The sequence below is a fragment of the Sturnus vulgaris genome, chromosome 4, assembly GCF_052056855.1.
Source record: "Sturnus vulgaris isolate bStuVul1 chromosome 4, bStuVul1.hap1, whole genome shotgun sequence".
Classification (NCBI taxonomy): Eukaryota; Metazoa; Chordata; class Aves; order Passeriformes; family Sturnidae; genus Sturnus; species Sturnus vulgaris.
In genome coordinates, this window is record NC_142246.1 from 59807603 (window position 1) to 59831102 (window position 23500).

General features: G+C 39.7%; 1 protein-coding gene across 9 annotated transcripts in view; it reads left to right on the top strand.

Moving 5' to 3' along the window:
- Positions 1-659: 659 nt before the first annotated feature.
- The window catches only part of MAPK10 (mitogen-activated protein kinase 10), a 140290-nt gene continuing 117449 nt past the window's right edge, over positions 660-23500 (top strand). For 3 of the 9 annotated variants that reach the window (XM_088164052.1, XM_088164058.1, XM_014880596.2), the window contains exons 1-2: positions 661-1051; positions 5461-5582. The gene's annotated coding sequence lies outside the window, so the exon portion shown is untranslated. Of the gene's footprint in view, positions 1052-1147; positions 1265-4939; positions 4984-5460; positions 5583-23500 lie in introns of those variants that run through there. The other 6 variants (XM_088164055.1, XM_088164059.1, XM_088164056.1 and 3 more) reach the window with 4 other exon arrangements.

The window sequence follows — 23500 nt, forward strand, 5'->3', positions numbered from 1 at the left end:
AGAACAAATGTTATCTGCTCAGTTTTTAAACTGGAGGGCATCAGAAGTCATCACCAGCTCTGCTTGGTTCTGTGAGCAAAAAATGCAGCAGTTCCTCTGTGCAGTGGTAGGTTTTAGAAGTGGGATTTGTGGCAGTCTAGCAGTGGGCACAACACACTGCTAGAGGGGAGATCTTTAGCAGGTGCTTGGTCATCTGAGGGACTCCAAGAGTTGCACTGCTTGCTCATTTGAGCAGCAGCTGTGTTCAATAGCTGTGGAGGAGATGTGTTGTAATTTTATTATGTTTTAAAATCCCTCTCCCGAGTGTGAAACTTGATTGAATTTTAAACATGTGTACATTTTTTTTTAGGGTGATGGGCATTTATGCCTTTGTACAGCAGCTGATGTAAACAAAAGAGCAGATCCACACTGCTATTCCACCTTCCCTCTGTACTGCAGATGTCGGAGCTGCTGCTGCTGCTGAGTGCTACAGGAGGCTGCTCGGCTTTCCTTTGCAGGCTGCTCTATGCCGATTCTCCAGGAGATACCGTGGCTGTGGCTGCAGATTAGATTTTTCTCTCCCTCCCCCTGCCAGACCTCTGTGTGCTTTGACGTCAAGTGTGCTCCTTTCAGTTGCCATAGCAGCCCCATTCCCCAAGCTCTCTGCCTGTCTCCTCTGGTAGGTTCCACAATGGTACAGCCAGCATCACGCTGCACAATGGTTTCCAGGCAGTGAAAGAGCGTGATTCAGCAAGCCACTCTTCCCCCCCCCCTCCCCTTTTATTTCATTATTATCAGACATTTTGCCTCCCCTTTTTCTGTTCTCCTCTACCCTCTCCCCCAGGCTTTTATTCAGTTCTTTAAAGGAAAACAGTGATTTACCTTGAAACCAACTGCCCATCTTTTTTTCTTTTTTTTCCCCCCCTTTTTTATTTTTTTTCTATTATTATAAATACCCCATATTTTTTTTCCCCCTCGGCACTGTTTGGAATGTGATTTAAAAATACCACCTAAAGTCGCAGTTTGGGGAAAAGCTTTCTGGACGAGGAGAATAGCTGGCAAGCAAGGAATGGTAGGTGGCTGATGCTAATATTCTTTGACTAACTGCTTTCGCAGGGTGGGGTGATGAATATTGATTGCTGCTTGAGGGGGGAAAAAAAAAAATTAAAGCAGGGGGAGAGAGAGAGAGAGAGAGGTTAATGAAGTAAACTGCAAAGCGAAGCAAGAAGGCTGCACCTGTCCATTTTGTGGCCGGAGAAGCATCCCTGTGTTTCCCTGTGGTCGGGTGTGTATGAGCTTTGATGCTTGGGTGCTGTGGGTGCCGGTGGCTGTGAGAGCAGGGCAGGGGCACACGGTGGAGGGGAGTGTGGTGGTGCTTTAGCAGCTGGCTCATGTAAACAGCGGGGTTTTACTCAGCCTCATCACCTCTAAGGCTGCCCGCGGGCTTTGGGGGGAAGGAGGTGTCTTGGCTCGCAGCTCAGTAGAAAAATGAGGGTGTTGTGGGGTTATATGGTCCGTACACAGCCGTATGAAATTCGAATGTGGAAAAATAAAGAGAGGGCAAGGAGCTGGAAGATTCAGAGGACAGAAGTCTTGGCCTTTTGTACAGTGATTGAATTCCAAAAAGAAAAAAGTATGTGTGTGGAAGTGTTTGACAGACCTTGTTGGATGTGGGGGTGGGGGTTGTTTTTAAGAAAGTAGCCTTTAATCATCACTCTTCCACATTACTTGGATTCAAGTGAACAACTCAGCCCACTGGGTTTTACAGAACCACAAGAGCTTTCAGGAGAAATGTTTACAGCAAGCTACGGGCCAGTTATTTTGCAAAAGAGAATTAAAAATCTGTAGATGCTGCAGTGAAATCAATGTTGCTTTGCAGGGAAATCCTTTGGCAGAAAAATCTACTGCTACAGGAAGAAGTGTTGGTTTTGTTTTTTACAGCAGAGGGACATTATTAGAAATAATATAAATTTGCCTTGGTTAATTAAGTGTTACAGCATTGTTTAATAAGCAGCCAGTGCTCCCAGTGAACCATGATGGGCATGTTTCACACCATTCGTGTGCTGGGGATTGTCAGCTTGTTTACATGGGTTCCTTTTGCTGCAGAGCTTCCTGATATCCTCAGTGCAACTTTCCACTCCTCTGATATGTTCACTGTAAGTTTTGCCAGGGGCTTCTACAGGGACAAACTGACACTGTGTGAAATACAAATTTTGAGGGAAATTATGGCACAGAGTAGAAATTTATTAGGAGGAAAATGCAAATGAGTATATTGTAAGTGACCAGAGGAGTCTGAAATCAGCTTGGTTGAGGACACAGACAGAGGTTGTCCTGCAAGCCCAGCTTCAGCAGAAGAGAAGGGTTAATACAGAACAGGCAGGTGTAGGTACAGCACAGGGCTGCTTGTCTTTGCTCACGTGAAACCTGTCTTTGGTCCCCCTGCCCTGGGGAAAATGGGGTGCACCAAACCTCCACTATTTTCACCTTCTTTCACTACATTGCCATGTAATCACTGGCCAGGAGCACTGGGGCAATATTTTCTTCTGTGCTCCTCTGGCTGTCTGCTGTCTTCCTGCTAGGAATGGTGGCATAGGAATATTCCTTTTCAGTTGGCTCAGCTAACGACTTTGTCTTGCAGGGATGCGGATGTGAACGACAAAGGTGATTTGACCTCAGCCATTAAACAATATTCTTTTTCCCTGACTCTCAATAAACTGCACTCTTGCTCATAGCTCTCTCCTGCTGTTTCAGGGTATGCATCATTTTTCAGGGTCTTGCTGTAATTATGGTTTCGTTGAGGAGTATTAGGATTACAAGGATGTTCCTAAATAGGATAAGGACAGAAATCACTTACCATGAAAAATAAGTTAACTTCAGCTGCCTGTCTGCCTGCTTGGAAAATGTCCTTCTCATTGTTAAAAAGCCCCTTCAGTGCACACACACATTTCTATGAGCAGACCACAGGGATGAGTGTTTCCTTGTAGATTTGGGGTTTTCTTTTCCCTGCTGTCAGTGCCTGGCATGTTTGCAGCTGTTTTTTAGCAATTTAACAGTACTGGATCAATATATCTTCAAACAGTGTTACAGTACCAAATCTGGCTTGCTAAAGCAAAGAGAGAGTTATCAAAATTTCACTGCCATGGTATTGGAGAAGGTCATAAAGTTCACTTGTAATTTACAGTTCATTGCAAAATTCATCCAATTTTAGGGAAGGCTAAAGCAGGCCCAAAGGAGGATGGTTTTAGCATTGCAGACGACATCATAATTTTCTTAAGACTTGGAAGAGAGAAAAGCTGCATTTCAGGAAAGGCCTTCAGCTTTAAAATTTGCAATGTCTTAAACTGTTGTTCAGTAGATACTACCCAGTTCCCTGGACAATTCCAAATTATGGAAAATATCACCAGCTTGTTGGTAAATTTTAAAATCCAAGTAAATTTTGGGGTTTTTTTAATCACAAGCATTCTATACCCATAGCCCCTCCCATTCCACTCATTACATTTTGAGCTTATAATAATAGCACTACTAGAAATTATGTCCTGAAAGCCTAGAGATTGCAGAATCGCCACAGTTGCTGCTCTGTTATATCATCAGGAGTAAAGGAGGGAGTCTTCATTGGACTACAATACCGAATATGTATATAAATTCTGACCTTCAATGTTTGTATTCTGCTTTTGATTCTTGCACACTTACTGTTCCTTTTCTATGATTCTTGCACACTTACTGTTTTGAAGGCTACTTGCAAGGAAAATGAACCCTCATAAAAGGATCACCAGTGATTAAAGTAGAAGTCAAAAACATTAGAGGGGATGGGATGGAATTTCCTGGTCCCATGTCCACTCTTTATGAAAGTTACACAGCTGTCCTTGAGCTGCTCTACTGTGTTCCAGCCTGATAGCTGTAGCTTTGTTAGCAAGCTTTAGAATCAGTCTTGGCTAGTTGTTAGAAGACAAGGGCAGGAAATTCAAGTCCCAAAACTTTCCCATCTTACTGTTTTTTTTGTACAGTGAGATTTTTGGTAGAAGTTTTGGTGTATGGTGGTGGTGGTCTGTTCTCAGTTTCGTTTCTACACAAAGGATGTGAATTCATGATCTAAAGCTCATGTGTACCCTAGGATCTTCCTGACTATGCCTGGAGCACAGGGCAGTGTCTTTTTGCAGCAGGAAAAAGGAAAAGCAGCTGTTGTATTTTTAGGCAGGTTCTGGGCTTTTCTCCTGCCTAAGAACAAGACGATGTTGATGACCCTGTGAGTGCAGCCCCTTGCTCACATCGCAGCAGTGACACTGGAAATTTGGGCTGTGTTAGGACCTGATATGACACGAATCTTTGGGCATGTTGGACTCTCTCAGGACTTTTGTGAGGTAATAGTCACTAAAAGTTGGAGGTCCAGAAGAGCCTTCCAGTCAAGTCAATAGCTGCTTCACTAGGATTCTACACTAAGAGGTCAATAACCCAGCAAATCAGGAACTGTAATTTGAAGGTGGGATTTCAGGAGCGTGAGTTGGGCCGGCCCTTTTTTTTGTCAAGTAGTTGTTTTCTCATGAGGAATTTTGATTTTCTTTTCTTAGTATAAAAATTTAGTTCTCTTCTGAGATACTTTAAAGCATGTTAGGATGCAAGGGTGAGGGTGCTCAAACCTTATATTTACCAGTAATCACTTAGTTTTGTTCAGTGGTTAGGTACCAGAACACCATGTTTGATTGTTCCTTCTCTTATTCACCATCTTAATACCACAGCATTTGCTTTTTCCTACAGTTCTTGAGGTTTTCTGTAAGTTTCTTGGCTGCATGTGCTTTGTCAGTTGAACTTTTTTGTCACATGCTTTGTTATTTGTTTTTAAGTGGGTGCTAATTTGATAAACAGCAATAACTCACAGGCCTTTCCTGATTCCTGTATGTATCCATATGACACAGTTTTGAAAGCTGTTAATTAGTCACAAGTCAAATTTCATTTCCATCCCCAGGTATCGGTGGCAGGTGACTGTGTCCATATCTCAACTTGTTATAGGTAAAGTTTCTGCTCTTCCTTATTCCAAAGAAAAGATCTGGCCTGAGAAAGATAGTATAGAAACAAAAATAATTATTTTAGATCAGTTTTATTATTTTTTTTAGTGCCATCTGTTTCAATTTGAACAGTCTTGAACATGTGCTCATGAGCACTAAGACCTTGATTTTTTTTCTTTTTCTTTTTTTTTTCTTGCTGGTGGGGAATAATTGTGACACACTTCTCCCATTTAAACAGCACTTGATTCTGCATAATTTTCTGTCTCCTGCCTTTCTTCTTTGTGTGGAAGAAAGGAAATTTATGGTACAGATACTGCCTGAACAGGATGCATTATGGTATTATCAGAGGAAAATCTAAAGTCTTTGTTACATGATGCGCAGATATTGATATTCCAGATTAGTTTAGTTATCTGAAATTTTCTGTGTCAATCAGACTTGAAAAATAAACTCCAAATATTTCTTTCTCTTTTTTTGTGCTTAGGGCTAGTATTAGAAACCTGTACCAACAGCAGGCCAGACTCAAATATCAGCTATGGCAACCCATGCATGAAGTTGATGCCTTTGAACTATTTCCTATAGATGAGAGACATAGCACATGCTGTGGTGAGTCAACAATGTGTTATTTTATTAAATCATGCTTTTTGGCAAAAAAAAAAAAAAAAGCCAAATGCCAGAAGATGCTTAATGCCGAAGTGCATGCTGATTTTTTTTTCCTTTTTTTTTTATTGGAGGGGGGAAGCAGGGAAAATTAAAGTTACAACTTGTAGTAATTTTTAGCACACATTAACATAATGCTGTCATCTTATAATGAGTTTTCCGAGTGTGCAATTTCTGCATTGCACAGATATCAGATGGAGCACATTCAGAACGTGGTTTCAGATGAAGTGTTAATATAGAAAAATAATTTAAAAAAAGACCCTACACATGCAGTGTTCTGAGCACTATTTAAAATGGCAAAATCTGCTTCACTATTGAAAAATCCACTATTTTGGACCAATTTTTGTAACTAATGTTTTGCAGCTCTTTGATTTGGTGTGGGGGGAGAGGAAAGGTTGTTTTGTTTCTCTTTGAGATGACTGAAAGAGATTGTGAGGAGTCGTCACAGATTTTTTTTACATATATTTCTTTATCCTTGGACAAGAAAATAGTGAGAAAAGTGATGAAAATCAGTCTTTTAAAAAATACTTTGTGGCTTTAACTATCTTAAGTCTGCTAATAATTTCAATACATATTTCATATATAATAAGTCATTTTGGTTCTGATAATTTCTTTGGGATGGTTTTGGCGTACCTTTGGGAGATGAGGAATTCTTTTCAGATTTCTCATGTAATCTCAATAGAATTGTTGTCAAAAATTTTAACTGTTACTCCAATAAGATGTAGCTCCAAGTCACTGAGATGCTTTTGTAGGGATATAGAGCTCTAACTTGTAGCTGTGGCACGTGGGTGACGTTAAGGGCCATGAAATGAATGTGCTGGTGACACTTTCATCCTTGATGAAGCTGATGAAAAAAAATTAAACAGGTGTCAGTTAAACCTATTTGACTGCTTTGAAGGGAGATGAGTAGCAGCAAGCAGTGCCTGCTGGAGTGTCACTGAGAGAATTTGTGTTCTGTTGGAATCTAGAGTGTTTCCCAAGGGGAGAAGACATACACTGGACATGGACAGGGATTTGTGGATGAGGAGTCACAGTCTGGATGCTCACATCCTGACCTCTGGACATACAGTGGAAGCAGTACATTTATGTAGAACTTAATAACCTCTCTTTTTTACTTCTATGATATTTGTAACTTCTTATGGCTTTTAGGGCCTATTGTCCTAAGGTAATTCTGGTTAACAAGGCAGCTTTAAGTCTTGGCTTAATGTCTGGGCTTTAGAAACTGTGACACTGAGCGTTTTGCATATGAATGGGTCTGGGTGACTTCTGAATTTACAATGAAGCCTGAAAGCATATATATATTTTAAAAATTAGTATTATTTTGCTTTAATTCTGTGTTTAGGAGTTAACAGATAACCTGCTAGTTGTAGCTAATGAGAATTTTAAACAAGCTGGCAGCAGCCAAAGTACATATGATTTATGGCAGCTGATGGAGTGGTGCAAATAAAGGATTTTGTTAACATGTTCATGATGAATGGTTGCTAAACAGACGTTACATGAAATTTTTATGGTGTTTTGTACATGTTAATGCAATTAGCTGATAGCCATGGCAGCTCAGTTCTTCTCACCATTAACATTATTAAAACTGCTGTGTAAGTAGAAAAATCGTTCTTAAGAAGCTGCCTGATGATAATCCCCACTCCTGGCGATTTTACATTTAGTAGTATATGCAGTGCTAATTTTGGAACACAGTGGTACTGCAAGCAGTGTGACTTGGTCATTTGACCCCCAGGTCACCAAGATGTCTTTATCTTAATGTTGCAGCTTTTGATATTTGCTGTGTGGTATTTCAAGCATTTTCCATTGTCTCTGTTCGGGTTACTTTCTGAGTTCAGTGCACATCTAAGTCACCTCCTCCAGCTCTGTTCTTCCAAATTTAGATTTTAGGGTGGGTAATTAGTGTAAATACCAGGTTTTCAGAAACAACATACAAAATGTATCAAAAGAACTCAGAGATGTCATAAGGAGAGAGTTGCTTGAGAAGTTTGCTCCCAGATGACACAGCATTAATAGGCAAAATTAATTAAATATGTTTAACAGAAATTAAGGACTGTAAGATCTTGTTGTGAGGCTACAGCTCCACAAAAAACATCTGTAGGTGTCTTCAGGCACTTAATACAACCCTTTACCATGGATTTAAACCTTTGTCTGTATAGGAATTAGTCATGCACTTCTGTAAACTTGTGTGTAGCAAATGCAGTTTGAAATCTGGGGCTTATGCTCTCTGTGCAGGCTCTCTCCAGTTAATATTGCTCATTAAGACAGTTTGATCATATAGCTTTATTTTGCATTCAGCAATTTTTGTTGATGAAAACACAAGCTTTGCAGCTGTAGAAATTGTATGTGAAATCAGAAACCACATCTAAAAATTAGCATAGAATTAGTGAAGTTGATACAACTGTCAAAATCCTTTAAAAATGCTCAGGAAAAGTAGCATTTGGAGAGAAAAAGTACCTATCAATATTCACCAGAGAAAAGAACAAGCAAGGAAAAAACTTGGGAGGTTCTGTTTAACAAAAACTAAGTTAGTGCTGTGGGCGAAGGGCATATTTTAAAGCTCAGTTAGTAATTTTACTAGAAATCACATGAGAGAAAGACTTTTATGCATCTATGCAGAGAAGCAAAGTGCCTGGGATAAAGGAATTTGGGGGGGTTTTTTAAGTGCTTGAAAAAAAAACATTTGAGGATCTATTTTATAGTGTCTTGGCTTGGTATCTTGCTACTACAGTCACATTTTTTTTGGAACATTGTGTTGGTTCCTCTTATGTTCATCACGGGCGTTAAGTGCATGAGAAAAAATCAGAGGAAGTCAGAGCACAGTTTTCTCTGAGAAACTTGTGTTCTGCTCCTCTGCCTAATAGAAAAACCGTGTTTATATTAAATTTGCTGCATGTGATAAATGTAAAAACTTATTACCTGTTACTGATGATGGTGATGTAATGTGCAACACATTTCCCCTTGGAGGACTGTTGCCTGAGCCTATTTCCAAAAGCTATTTGTCATGTGATCAGCTACATGCAAACAAAGGTTTTCCAGAAGTGACCCCTAATAATCAACAGTTCAGCTGCTCACCTTCTCTACTTTTCAAGGGGGCTGGATTTTTTCCAGAAAGTGCTGGGATCTTCACTTTGGATTATAGACTTTGCAATGGAATCACTTGATCACCTTTTATTTCACTAAACCTCACTGGAAATGCCCATAAAGGGAATTTTCCTGGCTTTGCATTTTCTGTTGTTGTTGATTATCTTTTTTTCCTTTCTATAGATTTTCTTTTTTGAGTCCTCAGGATATTGTTTTGCAGAGTGTTTTCACTGCTCTTTAACTCAGATAATGTTATGTGGGTTTATGCTATTAGTTCTTATTCTGATTCATATCCCTTCTCCCTCCATCCTTGGTTTGTCTTTAGTTATTCCTACAGCCCCTAAGATTAGTATTTTAACTAAATTATATTGAAACATAGCACTGTCAACTCATGCAGTATTTGGGGTTTTTTAATGCCCTGAGCTAAGTATCACATACGTGTGAGAAACTATGAGATTTCCTTTAACAAAATGCAGGGATTTTGTTTATATTACTGAAAAAGATGAAGCTTGAATATGTGAAAGGGTGAGGCTTCAAAAATGCACAGCCCTCCCACCAAGATTATTCCCTAGTGGTATATTGGAAGTTTGAAACCATATAACATGGGTCGAAGACATTTGGGACGGACATTCTTAAAAATAATATTTTTTATTTATTTGGAAAGTGAATATTTGCTGTGTTTCTAATGCTTGGAAAGACACAGACATACCTTGTGTTTCTATGTCTGTATTCCCCCAGTAATTGAACTGGCCCAGGAAAGGTCAAGCTATTGGCATATTTTAGAAGTGAAAATGAAATTTATCTAAGAAATTCAAGTGCCTGGTGTCTGTTTTTGAGGAATCTCCAGTTGTTTAGTTTTACTCTGGAATACTGCTGGACCAAATGCTTTTATTCTGCCACATGTCAGTCTGAGCTTACTGAAAAGGAGTGAGCAAAATTTTTGAGCTTAATGCATTCCTGTGTCAGGCATGACCTGTGAATATATCCCATGAAATATTTGTGTCTGCTATATTTTTTGAGTTCCTGGTGGAAAAAATAGTTCTGAGCCACCTGCCAGGCTAGTTCAGTATTTGGCAGGCTCCTCTTCCAACCTTATGGAGCATATCCAGGACTATTGCTGTGGAATATGGGAGTAGAATGTCAGACAAATATCTTCTGAACCTTTAAGTAGTTTTTCAGTGTGATTCTTATGAGCTGTTTTAAAATAATTTTAATAACCTGCAGGAGAATAAATGGAAATGCCAAATCAATAACAAAAAGTACGTGGAATAGTGCCAGCAGAAAGGTGGAAAAGAGACCAAGAGAGCAGTAAATTCAGCTCTGCTAATGGGCGTGCAAACCCATAATATATAAAGTGGTGGGAAGTATTTTGTGACCACAGGGCAAAAGGCTTTGTTTGCTTCCTATTCGAGACTTGTCAGTGTGGTGTGTCCCTTGCCCATTTCTCTGTGGCCTGTCCTTATCAGGAGTGCTTTTCCTTCTCAGAGTTTGCCAGCAGGAGCAGAAACCTGAATACACCATGTGGTACTGCCAGCATTCCCTCTGCTCTTATGGATGTGGGAAAGATTGGGGAGCACTGACTGTGGGTGAAGGGGGCTGCTCTTGTAGAGAGGAGCACCCACAGTGCTGGCAGCATCAGCTGCTGCATCCCTGCTCCCTGCAAGAGGATTTTGGTGGAATTGGCTCAAGGCTGCAGTGTGCCAGCTGATGTACAGACATTAGGTGAGCAGCTTTAAGCTCTTGGGCAGTCATTTCCCAGCTATAAAAGGGAGTGAAAGAAGCCAAAGGTGTGGATGGATTTATCAGTGCAATGCAGCAAGTATGACATGAATGTCATGTTCCTTCTCTCTTAACTATCCTTGTTGGGATGGAGAGTGGCAGACGAGTGAAAGCACAAAGGCAAAAATGCACAGTGGAAGGTTGTCCAGAAGAGTGAGGTTATCCAGAGGTCATTCCAACTCACTGTGCATCCACAGCCTCATGTACAGCACTCGGTATCCTCCCTGCATTGGATGCAGACTGAAGGTTGGCAAGAAGAGAGGGAGCACTGCGGGCCTGGTGCAGTACTTGTGCATTCTTAATATGTTCAAATTCCTGGTAGAGTTAATAGGAGCAATTGTCCAGTGAGGAGTTTGAGGTGGTGTAGTTATTAAATAGACATTCCTGAGCTGCTGGATGTTGAATCGTTCTGGATTCTTTTTATAAAAATCAGAGTTGCTGAGGCTTACAGTTTTTAATCACTTTAAAGAAGATAAAAAGAACAGCCTCACAGGAAAAATTGATCTAGAAAAGGCTTCTATCCTCAGTGGCCATTGGCTAAATATTTGGAGAAGAGAAGTAAGAACAAGATAAGCAATCACCAATGGTTCTCTTGGTTCTCTTCTTGTGTCATCCTGTATTCTGGCAGTCTGACTTTTTTAGGGATATAATTTATTTCTTTCCATTAAAAATTCCCTTTCCTAATTCACCATTTTCTGCCCAGTCTGGGTTTTATGAGATCTTTTCTAGATATTCAATATGATGATCAAGTTGTATTGAAAATGCTGGGATTTTATTTGTTTTAAAAAGTGATGTTGAGTGTACATACTACACCGTTCTGGGAAAAAAACCCCACATTTCTGGTGTTAACCCACTGTAAAAATGCAGGGGCTTTAAAAATACTATAAATATATAACTGAACCCTGATAAGATGCTCTGCTTCTAGCAGATATGAAATCATGGCTAAAGGTAATATTTATAGAGCATGCTCTGGAGTAATTTCTTTTGTGTGTAGCTTTGTGTTAGCATGATTGCTATCCCAAGCTGGTTTATCTAGGCCAGTGCAGCAGGTAGAGTGATACAATGGTTTGGCTGGAAGGGACTTTGGAAGTCAGGGCCTTCTTTCACTGGGATTACAGAGACTTTCTGATTTGCTTCCTTACTGCCTTTGTTTAAAATTCTAACCCCAGTTAGGAATCCAGCTCGTGGGGCTACTTTCCTTGGAGCAGGTGTCAGTGCTCTCCATTCTGACCTGCCAGCATTACATGAAAGGAGCCATGAGTAGAGGGATTTTCTTGATTTATAGGCTGTTAGGACTGAAATTGAGCACACAAGAGAAGGCAGAGTGGAATTAATTACCCTATGCTTTATAGAGTGGATGTGATAGTTTTTCTTGGTCACATATCAGAACCAGGTGAAATAATGACCTAAAACGGTATCCAAATGTTCCTGTCCCTGTATTCTCAAAGCAGTTGTTTCTCTGAACATAAGTCATGTTCAAAGAACATTGTGATACATTACATTATGATACTTGTGTGTATCATAATTTTTAACTTCACTACTTCATACCTAGTTCAGTATGAACACTGTATATGTGATTCACCACCAAAAATTCAGAGATAGTGTTTAAAAATTGACTCCAACTCTGAAAACAGGAACTTAAAGGGCAAGTAAAAAAGAAAATTGCATTTTAACGTTGGTTTTCTTGAAACAAAAAATTCTGAGATGTTCCTGAAAAAGATCTGCATAGCTTAATTGTGAATCATAATGCTACTTAAATGCCTGCATTAATTTTATGTTAGATTTCAATCATCAGCATGTAGATAAATGTTTTTGTGGCATAATGAATGCTTGATTTTCTGTTTTACTTTAAATCAGTTTTTTTATCTGCCAAGCTGTGCGAAGAGAATCTCATGGATGTCTTCCATGACACAACACTGTCAAAAAATACCCTCATGGTTGTACAAACAGCAATGATCTATAAACCTTTTCATAAAGTGCTTTTCTTTTGAAAATTTGGAAAAAGTAAAGACAGGGATAGGATATCTGCTTGGTTTTGACTTCTTTGGGCAGATGTGGCAATTGTTAGTTGAGGTTACTGTGTGGCTGTCAACAGAGCATGAAGCCAAGCTATCACATGGGAAGCAGTATTGTCAGAACTGAAGATTCAAAGGCCTGCAGTGAAACCTTCAGGCTTTGAACTGGTTTATTTTGATTTTTTGGGCTTGTAGGCCACCTTTGCATCTCATTGTTAAGGTTTACTCTGAAAATCAAAAAGATGTAAAACCAAGTAGGACTGGGGTCATGGGAGCAATGTGAAGGTAGATTCAGGTGGAGGTAGATGCTTTTTAACAGGGCAAAAGCAACAGGGCCAGTTTTTAAAACAACAAAAAGTATTACACATAAAATTACTTCCTAGAGACCCTAGAGCACACAAATCAAACTGTAGCCCCTTGTATGTTACAATGATTTTTATTGGGTTCTAAGTATAAAGGAGAGGTGAATATTCAACATATTTTAAGTCTTCTATCAGGATTTGACTGCCAGCAACAAAATCCAATGCAATGGTGATTACTAAAATGAATTTGACCTCTGACCTCACACCTGGAAATATTACAAAGAAACTTTGTACTGCTCAGTGATCTAATTTTAATTTTAATCATCTGCGAGCACACACATCATTTTAATTAGCAAGCCTGCTCCTCTCTGATGAGCCTTCACCTGGAGCACTGCATCCAGCTCTGGAGTCCTCAGTACATGGCAGACATGGACCTGTCAGGGCAGGCTCAGAGAACGGCCAAAAAGATGACCAGAAGGCTGGAGCTCTTCTATTAGGAAAGGCTGAGGTACTGGTGCTTCAGCCTGGAGAAAGAAGGCTGCAAGGGAAGAGCCTTCCACTGAAAAGGAACTTCTAAGAAAGATGGGGATGCTTTATAGTAGGGGCTGTAGCAACAGGACAAGGGGTAATGGTTTTCAGCTGAAGGAGGGTTAATTTAGAGCAAGAAAGAACTTTTGGGTTTGTTTTTTTTTATAATGAGGGTGTTCAGATATTGAAACAGATTGCCTAGAGGTGATAGATGCCCTGTGCCTGGAAACCTTCAGGATCTGTCTGGATGGGGGTCTGTGCAGCCCCATCTGGTTGAAGATGTCCTTGCTCATTGCAGGGGATTGGACTAGATGACCTTTAAAAGGTCCCTTCCAATCAAAAAGAAAGAAAATGAAAGCTTGGCTCAGTAGATAAACCAATAGGCCTGCAGTGGCCTAATGCTGTTTCACAGTGTCTGTGCTCATCAAGCAGCCTGACCCAGCCCTGCACACTCCTTCACTTCCTCATACAGCCTTTGGGGTCAGCAAGCCTTTTTCCTACCCATCCTGCTGGGTTACAAAGCCCAATTGCTTTGATCTTGTGATGTGAGCGACTTCTGTTCCACACCTACTCCATTTCTTGCTGCTCTAGATAAACACTGCTTCTTTTTTAACTTTGCAATTTAGGCACCGTGTTAAAATACATGTCATTTTCACAACTAACATGGTTCTCTGCATGCTGGATCTTTCTGCAGAGGTCAGCAGAACTCTGGTTTGTATTCCATTCAGAGCTTTTAGAAGGATGTAGAGAAGGAACTCTTCTTATTTCAGCCATCAGGATTGCTAGTATTTTGCTTTAGAACCTGCTTGTAATAAAAACAGATTCCAGAATCAAGTTATTCTTTTTTCTGTGCCTTACTGACAAAACTATTTTACCTCCTCTGCATCTACCAACTGTTTCTTTTCAGTTTCCAGTCTTTTTCAGATGCATTGCTTTGTGGTTTCATCTTTTGCAGTCTCTGTGTTAGAAAATGTCCTTGAAAAGGTTTGGTGGCTGTTTCCCTGTAATACTGTATGGAATGTCCAGAAGAGCCACTGCGTGATTTTGGGTTAGATCTGAAGGCTTGTTTTGTGTCTAATACAGCCCAAGGTGACAAGTAAATGTGATGTTAAAAACTTGAAAGGAGATTAAATTATCTCTTCAAAACAATACCATAAAAATTAAACTTTGAAAGAAATATTCAGCCTAAATATGTAGAGCAAGTTCAGACAAGCAAGTCTGTACCTGAAAAAGCTTGGTTGTGATGAGACTGTTTTATAGCCATGCTGGAAAAGGAATAGATTTCCTGCCTGCAAAGGGATGCTCCTTTATTCAATCAGTAAATCCAGACCAGAAATCAGTGGCTGTTTGAGTTATTTCACTGGGCACTTGTCTCTGGATGGGAAAAAGAGAGAACAGACAGCAAAAAAGCAGTGTACCTTTGTTCTGCAGGATTTATCTTGCAGATTTCTTTTCCTGTGCGAGGCACTTGCTTTTGACACTTCAAATTTATGTTATTTATTTTCGATCCTTATGTTCTAGTGCAGAGCTTCCACTTGGAGCTGAGAGTTTTCTGAGGGAGAGAGTGCTATGAATGCCTTCTGTTTGTCTGTGAGAAGAATGTTTCTGTCCTCCAGGAATTCTGTGTTGGAGAAATTGGCTGCAGTTTGGAAGGACTGTGTATCACTGCTCTGAAGGACAGGCATATGTAAAGATAGCTGGCTCAGCAGCCAAATAGAGGCAGAACAGGGATAGATGCAGCAAGAGAGAGGCAGAATGAGTCTTAAACAAAGGAAGATTTAGGTTTAACTGCGTCATTATGTTTGATTTATATCTGTTGCATCATTGCATTTAATGAGCATATGAGGAGCTTTGTGATGTTGAATGTACCTAAACCCATGGAGAGCCTTTTCATGTTTATTTCACCTCCATCTGATATTGTTTACAGTAACTTTAATAAATATATAACTAGCCATAAACCCTAAAATGTTAATCTATATTCATGGTAAATAGTATTAGAGTATCTCTTGGTACATTTCATAGTTCTACATTAATAAAACTTTCTGCTTTTTATTACCATGCAGGAAAATAAAACATGGTGTCAAGAGAGATTTAAGCCAGTATTCCATCTCCAGTACTGTGTTACTCTGCAGATGGATACCATGAAATTCATGCAGAGAATCACTTTGTTCCTATAGTAAAAAGAAATATTTGGGCTCAAAGCTTCTGCTAGGCTAGTAAGTCATAAGAATGAACAAGATTTTCATTGTAGGTTTGGTATTATGCGTTTATGTAAAATATTGCTTTTTAGTATGTGATGTAAGCATTTTCATTCACTTAGGATGAGGCCCAAAATACATCTGCCTCTTTATCAAAAAGAGCAGATGCTGCCATTAGATTGTTCAAATTTACTCTCAGAAAATGGTATTGCACTTCTGTTTTGGCACTTAGTCTTTATACTCAGTTATTTTTTTCATGCTAAATATCAGCCTTTTAGTGATGGCTTCCATCTAACACACATAATGGTGGTTGGGGGTGGAAACCTTCAATGCTGGAGTTTCCTGTAATTTTTTTGGCAAGATATAAAATGCTGTAAATTTATGGAATACAAAGCTATTTCCTCAGGATACAGAACTTGGCCTCTTTGTGCATGTGGTATTTTGAGCTATTTTCAGTGCTATAGAATTTTATGGCTTAATTGTCTAGCAAAGTGCATCATCAGCATTGCATATTTGCATTGGCTTGTCAGTCTTGATTTTTAAATGGATAGAATATGTAGTAAATCATAACTGGCTTTTCTGAATTAAAATCAAGTCAGAAAATGAATTGATTTGTCCTTGCATATGGTTAAGTGTATTTGTTTGCAGTGTACCATGTTTGTTGTAACCGAAGGATTGAAAAACAAGGAGAAGAGAAAGTGAAGATGATGTGGGACAAAAACAAAGGGCAGTAACTTTGACACAGTTGTTCTTGGAGCCCAGGTTTGGATGCTGTTTGTGACATCCTGCACTTTTTTTGCAGGAGACTTTGACACAGTCAGTGAGGGTTTGTTAAACATTCAATCAGTCCAGTTGACAAGTGTGCTATGCTTGCAGAACCTGCAGCCTAGAAGCATGGAGGACAATGCAAAGGGTGTTTGCATAAGAGGGCAGAAAAAGCCTGCTGCTAATATGAGATTTAAGCCTTTGTCATTGAAGTTGGTTGGTAGGACAAGAAAGTGCCATGGGAAAAATCCGCCGAGGGAACAAGTGCAATTAGTTACCAGCATTTGAATTATTCATCCAAATTAGGACTTCAATCTGTTAATAAAGTTAGGAGTAGGAAAATATAAGTAAGTGTCTGACACTGGTGGTAGTTCCAAAACTTTTCCCTTCAGCTAAGTTGTCTCAAAGATAGGAAGTTGTTCTAAGGACACCATGGCTGCATGCAGGAGGGAGGAACCAGCAACCCAGTAGAAAACATGAATTAATTGTTGCTGAAATATCATCAAGGGAAGGAGACAAGCCACAGACACGGGGAGAACCAGGCACATGCTGGTCCTTAGCTGTGAGATTTCCTGGTTGCTTCAGCAGCAGCAGTCTGCTGTAGCTGTGTGACACTGATCGTGTTCACTGATCCATCAGAGGCCTGCCAGTACTGAGGCTTTACTGTTCTTATTTTCCCTGTGTCTAGAAGGCATCAAATAGGCTATTCTGTCACAGAATTTTGGTGTATTTACTCTCCCAGTTCTCCATTTTCCCTCTCTCATCTCGTGCTTGGGGAGGGCTGTTGGGGAGGGGATGCTCCAGGAGCTCTGCAGTGGAAATAGTGGTGGCACTCCTCCTTCCAAGGCTCAGCCACACCTGATGGCCACAGCTGGCTGAAATCTCTTCATTTTACTGACAGTTTTCAGCTCCTGTTGAAAATCTGGAGAGCTGTTTCCTTTAAGAGTTGTTTTTTAACTTTACTGAATTTCATAGTCCTGTTGGTGATCAGTGAAGAATTGTCTCCTTCAGTTCTGCTCAAATCCTGTTTGTTGATACAGACTTTTGGTTTGGTTCAATATTGGTCAAAATTGGACAATATTGGATGCCTCTCCTCATCTCAAGTCTTGGCTTTTGCTGGACATTCATTTTCGGGTTGTTTTTTGTTTTGTTGGGGATTTTTTGTTGTCTTGTTTTGTTTCTTGTTGTTGTTTCTTCCCACAGCACATACCCACACACCTCTCCCCAGCATTAAGTGTATTTTCATTTTTGTGGCCATGTAAAACTACCATTGCATTCCCAGACACAGCAATTCTGGGCAGGGAGCAGCACAAGACCAAGCTATCATTTCTCAGCTCACTTGTTCAAACATGAAGACCCTGAATCTTGTCTGGGTTATAGGACTTTGAGCCATCCCATGACAAAATGCCCAGCCCTCGCTGGATTTGAAGGACCTCATGTGCTGCCTCAGTTCTTTGAAGTTTGTCCAGAATCTCCCAAGCAAAGACTTTGTATGTAACCTCTCCATAATGGGTGCAAACAGAAAAAGAAAGCAGTCTAAGGTCAGTTGCACGTTCATGTAGGGAAAACTTTCCTTTCTTTTGGGAAGTTGATTGGTGGGAGGTTGTCAAGATGCACTTAATGAATAAAAAACCTAATAGAGTAAAATTAGACTGAATTACAGCTGACTTTGCTGCCATTTCCAGAAATATATCCTCATCTGCACCACAGCAGGAAATGCAGACTAAATAATTACAGACCCCTCAATGGAAGGCATACCACAGCAGGCTAGGAATAGAAAGTCTTCCTTCCTTCAGAAGAAAAAAAAAAAAAAAAAGAAAGAAAAGAAAAAAATAGGAGCAAGCCATCATAAATAGTGATGAAGCCACCTGGAAATTAAAAGCCCACGTTTTGCAGAGATGGAGAATTTCAGTGTTGCCAAAGACTGCTCTTGGTTTCTAACTTAAATTACACTCTGATGCTGCTTACTGATATTTTTCAGAGATATCATCACTGTACCTATGTAGTATTTGTCAAGTTCACAAAAACAGAAGTTAATGCCATTTACATTGATCAACAGATTGCATCCCTGTGGTTGAAAAGGCCATATAATGTATATTGTATATAACAATGCATATACGTTGTTGTATAACATATAGAAATCTGTCTGTTGTGAGTTCAACATTAAAAATTAAAAACCTTTTGATATGACTGAAAACTCTTTTTCTTTCTATTTCCTGAGAGGTAATTGAGATATGAGACCATAAGGTGTTTCTGTCAAGTATTTAACCTTGGTGCATATTAGAAGTTCAAGTACTTACCATATCTAAGCAGTATTTGTCCTTAAATTAATTATTAAATAGAAGTTGCATTCATGAATATTAATACTTACCCACAGATTAAAGGGTCGATGAGTCAGTTGGTACCTGACTACAACAGAAGGAGCAAAAATTGAAATAGTGCTATCTCCTGGTTCATTTGTATGATAAGGAAGTTTTATCTTCTAATAGGAAAGAATATAATCTTTAGAAGATCTTCTTTACTAGAAGTAAATCTAGTCTGTGTCTAGGAGGTCCTATAAGGAACCAATGTAATCAGGGTACTAGAGTCAAAATGGAAGAAAATAAAAATTTGGGATATTCCTCTGCATTATTAGCCTGCAGTTAGTTTTGTTTAACCTTGATTTGAGATGTAACAGCATTCGTTGACTACTAAATTTTTGTTATGAAAAAAGTATTCAGCTGCATTTTGTCATTTTTGGATGCTTTATTGTTATAATCAACAGCCTTTCTGGCTGCAGTATTACCCACAGGACTGAAGAAGAGAGAGCTCTTTACCAGGATAATTGTATGTATAACTTAAAGCAACTGAATCATCCTAGCAAATCCAACTTTAAGCAGTTGAACAGTGCCTTAATCAGACCGTCCAAGTACTTAAAATTAAGCACAGCACTAAGAACATTATTGCATTATGTTTGAATTCAGAAAACAGAATTGCAACACAGCAGAAAAAGAGTTTCCATGGGCAGAAGTCAGTTCTGTCTCCAGTGTACGTCTTTGACAACCTCCCACATGCACAGTTGCATGTACATCATAGTTTTATTCAACCCCAGCAGTATCAGCATTTTTGTTGGCTGAAATTGATGAACTTTCTCACTGCCACTGCAGTTAGACCAAGAGTGAAATAAAAGGCACAAGGCTGAAACAGAGCTCTCATTATTAGGTACCAGGCAGCTATAATCCCATCTGTGGAGATGTACAGCCAGCATCTGGGTCATGTGAAATACTCCCTCCCTCCAACCAGAAACCTTCTAATGATTATTCATGATTAATTTTAAAGCAAGCACTGCAATATATTAAGTGAATGTATTCTCATTTTTAGAATCCCTCCCACTGAACAGCATTTCAAGCAGCTATTATTACAACAGTCCTGACAACTCCCTGATTAATCCTCATCCATGTGTGTCAGATATTATTAACACTTAACTGGTCAAAGCTCAATCTTTATTACTCTCTGAGCCTGTTTCTTCATGCAGAGCCTGAGTGGAGCTGTCACCCGTGTCACTCTGTCAGGCAAGGATGCATAACCCATTCCCATTTGTTAATTTGTTTACTGACACGCCTTGTACAAAGCGCCACTCTAAAGACGGTGGTGGCAGTTCTAATCGCGGGTGCAAATGTCAGTGGTGGTGGCTGCTGTTCCTTAAGGAGAAATGAGTGTGCTGTAGGTGTGGCACACACAGTGCAGTGTTGGGTGCCTCCCATTCCTGCTGCCCCGCTGATGGCTCAGTGTGCTGTGACTGCAGTGCTGGGCACCAGTGTGGGCACAGCTTGCCAGAGCAGGTGACCTGGCTCAGATACTCCCAGGAGTGTTTGTCCTGCTGCTCCCGGTTCCTGATCTGCTGTTGTGTAGAGTTGCTGCAGTGGCCAAGATAGTTTTCATCTGGTGTGTTCTGCAGCTGGACCTTCTGGAACAATCTTTGCAGTCTGGGGTTTAGAGAAGTGGCTTTGAGTTTGAGTTCACTGGCTGGGTTCTGTCAGTTAAGAGCAAGTGTCTCATGCATTTGTCTTCTTTCATTACAAAATGAATTTTACCTGGACTGACCTCAAAATTTTCTGCTTGGGCCTTTGCTGTCTCTGGCTTCAGTATTTGCCTGAACTGATCTGAGCTGATGCTCTTATGCTGTCATTAGCTATTATGTGCTGGCAACACCTTTAGGTTTTGTTTTTTTTTCTTTTGGTGTTCATTAGCAAAACTACTTTGTCAGCTCATTTAGTTCCCAGAAATAAGAAGAATGCAAAAGCATTTTTTTTCCTTCTTCTCCCCCGCTCCTTCAAAGTATGTGGTCCATCCAGACAGCTGATTTTCTGATCTGATTTGTCAGTTTCTGTATGGATGACTAAGTATGTTTTTTGCAATGTGGCTGTACTGAATGTCTGCTATGGGAACTGAGGAATGCTGTCTCTCTATAGCCTTGCTAAGATAACTGAAGTAGAGGTGGATTCTATTCTTGCTAGATCTCTCTTAAATTTGGCCAGGCTCATGCAGAGTGGGCTTCAGCTGTGAGTCCCTCCATTTACCAGCTCTGTCATTGCAAAGAGCCTATTTCTGCACCCACATATGATGGTTGTCACTCAACAGTTGATGTATTAATTGGGTTTATTCAAAACTCTTGTACCTTCAACAGATTTCTGGGTGTTGTGTAATCGGTTCTTTTTTGGTATTGTCTCTGTTTATAATAAAATTATAATACATGCTAGCTGTAACTTTTTATATCTATCCAGTTGACATTAAAATAGAAGTGGAGAATTTAAGTGTTCTTAAAATGGAGGATTTCACTACCAACTCTTCTCTGATCTCTGTATGCTACAGAACTAAAATTCAGGTGGTTTTTAAAGTATCTTTTCAAATGCAGGGTAGTAGATGAACTTTAGCTGCAGTACTAAAGTTGAAATGTATGAATATATTGCTTTCACACTGAACAAAGTACAATTGAACTTCCACTGAAGTAGCAGGGCTCCTTTCCCAGTATGGCTCAGAAATGAGACCTAAACCACACAAGGAGCCTGACTGATAACTTGCATTGCCTTCATTTGCAGCTATTTTGGCCACCACCATCCATTTTGGTCCTCCTTGCTAGTTTCATTCACTGTCTTTTGTTTCAAGTGGTAAAGAAACCTTCACTTCTGGCCAGTTCAAGAGGTTGTCAGAAATAATGGAGGTATTTTTTGGATGCACCTCAGATTGCTTTCCACACACAAAAATAAGTGAATCATCCCCATGGATTCTCTGTTTGAGAGAAAATGAAAAAATAGAAAAAAGTGTGTGGAATGAGAGATGATTGGCAGGCAAATATCAGTACAAAGCAGATTTAAAAAATGTGTTTCAGCTTGCGGAGAAACGTTGATTCTAAAAACTAGTTTTAGACACAAAGGCCAATATGAAAAAAACTGACAAAAATCCTGCAACAGGAAGCTGAATATGTCTTCATGCAGCCAGTGCATTTGTAAATTCATAACAATAGCAGCTGCTGCACCAGATAGTCTCTCTGGCTCACTCCCTGTCCTTTCCTGTGAGAAGATAAGAGGAAGAAAACGGGAATTGCATTATGTTTCCTGTTCCTGTTAATTTTGGATCTGGAAAGGGCTTCTGCTTTACTCTGGTAATTGGTTTATATACTGCAGAAGACCAATACATTTTCATGATTAATAATCTGTTTTGGGAAATTATATATTTCTGAAAAGTACATGGAGGACACTGCATTTTAATCTTGGAATAACCATTTGCTCATTTATAAATATACTTCTCTGCTCTTGCATAGAATGTGCATAAATCACATTTCAAACATGAGATAATCATCAGCAGTCAGTAAAAAAGATATTTCCATGGCAACAGTTGCTAAATTGAACAGTGCATCAGTTCCTCCTCCCTGGTTTTGTCCAGAAGCCTCCCTTAGCTCAGACAGCATCTACCTTACCCATGAGTAACCAAATAATCATACCTCTTAAAAACCAATAACTTCACCATTGCTTCTGTAAAGAATTATTAGAGCACAAATTAGCAGTAATTCATTACTGCTGACAGGACTGGGCACCACGCTTTAACATCTGCACTGCTGTAACTCTCCATGGGCCCTGTCAACTTATCATGGCCTTTCCCCATGCCTGCTGCAGTTGCTGTAATCATATTTTGAGAGCTCTGGAAAAATTCATCTGGCTTAGATTAAAATCTGACCAGTCTTCCTGGTTTCTTCTTGAAAGAAAAGAAAAAAATGTGGAAGTGATGGCACTTCCCATGGCTTTATGGTCCTTCTTGCTTTTCTTTATATACGTCCAGGAAAAACTGCTGTTTTAAGGAGTGGGCTGAAGTTGTTCAGCAGACATTTGAAAGTTATTGCTCCTACATGTGCAGGCAACATCAGAGTGAGCATAAGGATTGAATGAGGATGAGGATGAGGATGATGAACACTGGGCTGATGTGAGGCTACTCCTTTGATACCATACTTGATGGGAAATTTGAAGAGGGACTGAGGTACCTTTATAGGAGCTCACCTGTGATGAAATGTTTGAAAAGAAAATTGGAGATTGTTTCCATGAACAGTCAACAGCACCTTTCTGCTGTACTGTTCTCCAGGGTTAATTACTGTTAGGCATTTTCTCACCATAGGAAGTATTTTGCTTTTATATCTATCTTATCACTAGTGTGAACTGTTCTAAATTTCAAATCAAAGTTTTCTAAAGAAGAGCTCAAGCAGGCAGAGAATTACTTTTTCTTTCCATTTTTTTCTTCAGATATAAGCTGCAGGGACATATTTTGACTGTGTCTATATTGAAGGAGGGAAATCTCTTTGCTAGTATCTGAAATGTTTCCTATTTACAATGCTTTTCCTCAGTCTCAACCCTCTCAGTATCCTCTTTTTTTGTTTTGTAAGGCCTTGTTTCAAGTGGCTTTTTTCCATCAGCATTGTGTTCTGCTTCACCTCCTTTGTGTGACCTGGCTTATCTTGTGCCTTGTCTTTATCTTGGCCTGTTCTTCCTTCATCCTAAACTGGAAATTTGAGGACTGAAGAGGGAATGGCAGAGGTGGACCACGCTTATTCCTGCAGCCTTGGCAATCTGGTGGGAGGCTGAAATCTGCACTGTTCTGTTCCCTGTCTCCTGGATCTGTCTTAGGCAAAGGTGGAGAATAGAGATGCTAAGGCACTCAGAAACATTTTG